The sequence below is a fragment of the Elephantulus edwardii genome, unplaced genomic scaffold (genome assembly GCF_000299155.1).
Source record: "Elephantulus edwardii isolate Elephantulus edwardi_28Jun2011 unplaced genomic scaffold, EleEdw1.0 scaffold00287, whole genome shotgun sequence".
NCBI classification, from domain to species: domain Eukaryota; kingdom Metazoa; phylum Chordata; class Mammalia; order Macroscelidea; family Macroscelididae; genus Elephantulus; species Elephantulus edwardii.
This window is the reverse complement of record NW_006400037.1, coordinates 2354395-2361193: the sequence shown is the minus strand read 5'-3', so window position 1 is coordinate 2361193 and position 6799 is coordinate 2354395. Positions and strand designations below refer to the sequence as shown.

At 43.1% G+C, this 6799-nt stretch overlaps 1 pseudogene; it reads right to left on the bottom strand.

The window, feature by feature from the left end:
* Nucleotides 1–941: 941 nt before the first annotated feature.
* Nucleotides 942–6799, bottom strand: part of LOC102867813 — a 6607-nt pseudogene continuing 749 nt past the window's right edge.

The window sequence follows — 6799 nt, the reverse complement described above, 5'->3', positions numbered from 1 at the left end:
AGAAGTGTCACTCCAAAAATAAAAAGTAATAAATAATTTTTTTAAAAAACACTATGTTGTTGTTGTTGTTAGATGCCATCAAGTCAGATACAACTCATAGTAACCTTATGAACAAAAGATCTGAACCTAGTTCTGTCCTGCACCATCCTCACACTTCCTGACACAGAAGAGCCCATTGCAGCAGTCACCATGTCAATCTAGCTGGTTGAGGGTCTTCCTCTCCTTTGCAGACCCTCCACCTTTCCCAAAATCATGTCCCTCTCCAGGGAATAGAACCTCCTAGCAATATGTCCAAAGTATATGAGGCAAAGCCTCATCATTCTTGCTTCCAAAGAGCCCTCTGGCTGCATCCTCTCCATGATATATCTGTCTTTTCTCTTGGCCATACAGGGGATATTCAGTTTTCTTCTCCTACACAACAGCTCAGAGGCATCAATTTTTCTTCTGTCAACCTTATTTATTCATTTTCCAGCTCTCAGATGCATAGCAAGTGATCAGAAGAAAGACCATGGCCTGAATCAGACGCTTAGTCTGATTAGTATTAGTATTGTTATTGTGAACTGTGGAGTTGGAACCCATCCATAGGTGACCCTCCAGCAGGTTTTCAGAAGCAGTTAATCTCCAGGGAGGAGAGTGCCCATATTTCTCCCACAGAGCAGCTGGTAGCTTCACACCACGTGGCTTCAGGATTGCAGTACACCTTTCCATTAGGCCAAACAATAACAACAATATTGATGTTATACTAAGTGATTTCTTCCATCACTGGTTGAGAAATTGGTTTGGTTTGTTTTTGTTGGTTTGGCTTTTTTAAACAATATTTTCGTTTTATTTGGGATAGTCTTTTTTTGGGTAAAAACTAGGTTTTTGGCAAATAATAACCCAAAGAACCACCTCTGTCCCAGGGCCCCAAGGTCAGAGAATCATTGCCCATTAAGCCCAGTTCACTTGTCCATGAAGAGGCTGGTGCGCAGCACGCGGGGCACATGGCGGATGGTCAGGGAGATGTGGGTACCACGGGGCAGGCGGGCTCCGGGCTGCGCTCTTGGGCAGGATGTCGCGTTGGGTGGCAAAGAACCATCAAGCACATCTGTGCAGGTGGCCGCGATGCCGTAGAGCAGGCGCGTGTAGGCAGTGCCCCTGATCACCAGCAGCCTGCGGGGCTCAAGCAAGAGCGAGGTTGTGGACCTGGGTGGGGGCCCTGGCTGCAGAGCGAACGCAGGGTCAGCCAACTTTCTGTCCATGGACAAGTTCGTCACAGGGATCATGTCAGTCAAAGGGTACTAAGCCTGGGAAACGAGGTGTGAGGGGTCAGCAGCTCCTGAGGTGGAGGTGAGTTCTGCTCTGTCATCCTTCTCTGTCTGCCGCGCCTCATAGAGATGCAGCTTGGTGTGGGAACCCAGGCTGCTGCTGCTGCTGCTGCTGCTGCTGCTGCTGCTGCTGCTGCTGCTGCCGCCGATGGTCGGGTAGTACAATGGCCTGTCCTCATGAGGCCTGATGCAAATACTGGTTCACGAGGACGTGATTGCTGGGAGACCCCCCAAAAGGCTGAGATCAGACACTTCGTCCACATAGCGCTGGAGCCACGGCGGCAGCCGCTCAGGGACCATTCTCCGGAGGTGAGGGAGCCCACCCTAATTTTGTAGCTTCCTCCCAGAGAGCTGGGTCCACTTTGGCTTTGGGGCATTGGACACCTGTCGAAGCAAATACTCTTCTTCCTCCTTGGAAATGAAGTCAGGGACATAGGAGACGGTGAGGGAGCCCACCCTAATTTTGTAGCTTCCTCCCAGAGAGCTGGGTCCACCTTGGCTTTGGGGCATTGGACACCTGTCAAAGCAAATACTCTTCTTCCTCCTTGGAAATGAAGTCAGGGACATAGGAGATGATAGATGGTGCCTGCTCCACCCTGAATGGTTCCAAGGCTAGGACCCTGGCGCCCTGCTCCACCACTGACACCAACTCCACACCACCCTGGCTGCTCACCACACGTCCCTCTGCCTTGGTACTTTCATGAGACAGAAAATCTAAGCTTTTAAAAAAGGATACAGTGTTTAGAAGGTGGTTGCACAACCCTGTAAATTTATAAATGCCAAAGTTGCACACTTCAAAACGGTTAGAAGAGTGAATTTTGCCGTATGTATTTTGCTGCAATTTTTAGAGTAGCTAGCTATTTTGTTATTGCAGAGGATATTTTTAATCCCTCAGTCTTCTTTTTCATGTTTATCTTCCTTTTTCCTTCCCCAGTCCCTCTGATAGTGGTAACTGGTCTGAGGTGGATAACTCCTGCTTTAAATCCTAATTCTCGAACACATTCCTGGAGATCTTTTCAAGGTGAATGGGAGCTTTGGTAATTTACCAGAAGACTGGGAGTGACTCAGCATTTCTGTGGGAATTTGGCTTTCAACTTCAACTTCATTTTAAAACACTGAGCTCTCCGTCTGACATACTTTGGGCATGTTGTCTGGAATGGCCAGTCTGTGGGGAAGAAGATCATGCTTGGGAGAGTGAGAGTCAGCCCAGGAAAGAAAGACTCTGGATGAGATGGGTTGATATAGTGACTAGGGAAATGGAGTTAGAGGGAAAAAAATTTTTAAAGGAGACAAGATATCCTCTGATCTCCTTGGACACACATCTGCAGGCTGGCTGGCCTCCTTCACTAGCAGTGGGGGCTTTCTAGACAACACATAAACAACTGTCTTTGACAGAAAGGCCAAGTGGCTCCAGGCCCTGATGATAGCTCATGCTAACAAAGCAGGGAAGTTGGGACTCCCGGTTTATTTACAAAGCCTACGTGCTAGAAATGACAGAGATTAAAGCTGTTCCCAGGAGGAGCAACACGAAGCTGGTGGCACCAAGAATTCCTTTCTCCAGTTTCTGAAACAGTATCCCAGCAGAGTCACCAACTCAAAAATGCACAAAGGACTGTGTGGCCTTGACCCTCCACACAAGTTGCCATTGAGTCAATTTCAACTCATAAACCCCCATGTGTGGCAGAGAAATGTTTGAGGGTTTCTAGTGGCTCATTTTTCTGAAATGAATTTCCAATTCATTCTTCCAAAGAACCACCCAACTTTCAGTTAACACGGAACATTGGTCATTTATAGCATGTGTTGTTGCTGTTGATTTTATGTCATTAAATTGACTATGACTCATAGTGACCATATGAACAATGACTCTGAACCTTGCCCTGTCCTGAGCCAACCTCATCATCTTCAATACACCTGACCCCATTATTCCAGTCACTGTGTCAGTCCATCTCATCCAGGGTCTTTCTCTCCTATGTTGACCCTCACTCTTCCAAGCATGATGTCCTTCCCAAGAACTGGTCCCTCCTGGCAGCATGCCTAAACTATGTGAGCTGGAGTTTCAAAATCCTTGCTTCCAAGGAATAACCTAGTTTTACTCTTTCCAGGACAAAACTGTTTGTCTTCTTAGCAGTCCGTGATATGTTCAATATTTGTCTCCAGCACCACAATCCAAAGGCATCAATTCTCCTTCTGTCATCTTTATTAATTGTCCAGTTCCCAGATGCATAGCAAACAAGTAAGAAGACCATGGCTTGGATCAGGCACACCTTAGTCTTTAGACTGAACTTGTTGCTCTTTAAACACTCTGAAGAGGTCCATGATAGCAGATTTTTCCCAGTGCAAATCATCTTTTGATTTCCTAACTGCTGGTTCTAGGGTGTTGATTATGGATTCAAGTAAGAAGTTTAAGTAAAAAGGACTTTGAAATTGAGCACTGTTTTAAGCACTTCAGATATGAACTCATTTAATTTTGTCAAGAAAATGCCTAAGAACATCTTGAAATGTCACTATTCTTATCCCAGCTTTCCTAAGTATGTTACAAATAGAGCAGGTATGGTCAGAAACCTACCCAATCTCACTTCTCTAGCCTAGGGTTTGAATTCCAACAGTAAACATCCCCACAAGAAATACATGGCAACTTAAGAGAAAAGATTATCTCCATCAATGAGAACCTCTCCTTATTCCATCTCTGCCCAAGATACAGTCAGAAAGGCAACATGACCTTGAGGAAGGATGGCTCCACCTTTTGATTTAACTTTTTCTATTTATCTCCAAGAGGATCAGTCATAACATCAGGATTGATGCTACAATGATTGCAAATGTGCTCATTTCCTGGGGATTGAGCCTGATGGTTCAAGGAACCCTAAATAAGCCCAGCAGAGTGAGCTGGAAGCAGTTGGTTGCTCACGAACAGGAAGTATTGCAGATTGGGCTTTGTATAGCGAGATGACCTTCTATCTTTTCTTTTGTGGACTAGACATCATTTTGTGTAGCCTCTACTAGTCTAGATGAGTCCATTCTGAAAAGGGACTTATGATTTGGAATTTCTGCCTCATGGCAGATAATATCTGTCTTTTGTATCTCATTTCTCTACCAGACCACCTGTGAGCTTGCCATACTATGGTGACTGGTATGTTGCTGTGATACTGAAAACTATTTTAACTATAAGCAAAGCTTTTTAAGTGCCAGCAAGGCCACCAATTCTGGACACGTTTCAGGAGACCTTCCAGACTAAGAGATTAAGAAGAAAGCCCTGGAAATCTACTTATGAAATACCCTATGGATGCCAAAAAGTAAATTATCTGATATAGTGTGTAATATGGTCTTCCTAACTGAAAGACACTCAATGTAAACCCAGGCCACTACAATGGATTCAAGTGTACCAACCATTATGCAGATGGTGCAAGAATGGACACTGTTTGTTCTGGTGTTCATGGCATTGCTATGAGTCAAACCAAAGGCAATTAACAACTACCACATCTATCTTCAGCCCTAGCCAAATACCAAGCCCCAGCATTACAAGGATCACCCATTGAAGACAAAAAAACCACTAAGAATAGTAGCTAGGACAATGTAAAGACAGATAACTTCAGAACTGAATCCACCATATTGGGCCTCCCTGTGTCTTAATGATAATTATTGGGGTTCAACTTACAGAAGAAAAAGAAACAAACACCTTTTAGAATATTGAATGCCAATAAATAAATATTCAAAGGAACGATAGGGCCTATTCACACACTAAAAAAGCCCAAATGAAGCAGTGATTAAAAGCTTGGCTACTAATCAAAAGGTCACTATTTCAAACCTTTCAGATGGTCTTGAGAGATGATATGGCAATGTGCTTCCATAAAGATCCATAACCTTGGGAACCCTGTGGGACACTTTTACATTTTCATGTAGCTTACTATGTATGAGTCAGAACCGACAGAAGTGGTTTTATTTATTTATTTATTTTTTAGCCAAATAGAGACACCAAAAACAAGATCCAAAGATGAGGAAATAGAAGATTTCTACCAACTTTTGCAGTCGGAAGTTGATCGAACGTGTAACCAAGATGCATTAATAATAATGGGTGACTGGAATGCAAAAGTTGGAAACAGGGAAGAAGGATAAGTAGTCAGAAAACATGAACTTGGGAGCTCTTGTGGCCTAGTGGCAAGGAGCTGTGCCGCAATTCCAAAGGCATGCGGTTCAAGGCCACCACCTACCCCACAGGAGAAGGATGGGCAATCTTCTGTGCAATTAACAGCCTCTGAAAACCTGCTGGAGGGTCAGCTATGGGTCGGTTCCAACTTAATGGTGGTGGTGGTAGTGGAGGAAGAGGAAGAGGAGAAGGAGGAGGAAGCAAAGGAGAAAGAGAAGGAGAAGGAGAAACAGAAATGATACAGAAGACAGAATGTTAGAATTCTGTACAATCAATGACCTATTCATTGCAAATACTTACTAAAAGAAACATAAACCCACACTGTACACATGGATTTCACCTGATGGTATGCATAAGAATCAGATCCTCTACAACTATGGAAAGAATTGGTGGAAAAGTTCACTATTATCTGTGAAAATTAGCCAGGTGCTGATTGTGGAACAGACCAACTACTCATACGCAATTCAAGCTGAAGTTGAAGAAAATTATATCAAATCCACAGGATCCAAAATTTGACTTTGAGTCTATGCCACTCTATTTCAAACCATCTCAGAAACAGGTTTGAGGACTTGAAAATCAATGAACAAAGACCAGATAGGCTGTGGAAGGATATAAAGAATATCATCCATGAAGAATGCAAAAGATCATTACAAAGAATGAGGAGGAAGAAAAGATCAACATGGATGTCAGAAGAGACTCTGAATATTGCACTAGAGTTCTGAGAAGGCAAAGCAAAGAGAAGAAATCAAGAAATTAAGGAGCAGAACAGAAAATTTCAAAGGACAGCATGGGAAGACAAAGCAAAGTATTATAATGAAATGTACAAAGAGCTGAAATCAGAAAATCAAAAGGCCCTAACTTGCTCAGCATTTCTTAAGCTAAAGGAACTGAAGAACAAAATCAAGCCTCAAGTTGCAATGCTTAAGGATGCTATGAGCACCCATCAACAAATGAATGGATAGAGAAGCTGTGGTATAGTCACACAATGGAATACTACACTGCATTGAAAAACAGGGAACTCATGCAACATTATTCAAAATGGGTGACCCTGGATGACATTATGCTGAGTGAAGTATCTCAGTCACAAAAGGACAAATACTGCATAGTGCCACTGTTATAAAACAGGACTGACATCGGGGTTAGGGGGAGACTGAGAAAGATGGGATAAATAATGTATAATGTATTGAAATAGATGAAGGAGAAAACTGTTTAAAGTGGATATATGATTAGGTATTTTTGTCATGACAGGAGTCTAGAGCGAAGGCTGCATAGTGGAGTGGACCTGGAGGGAAGGATTATAAAACAATGAAAGAATTTTTCTTTTTTTTTCTTTTTTTTTTTAATTATATTT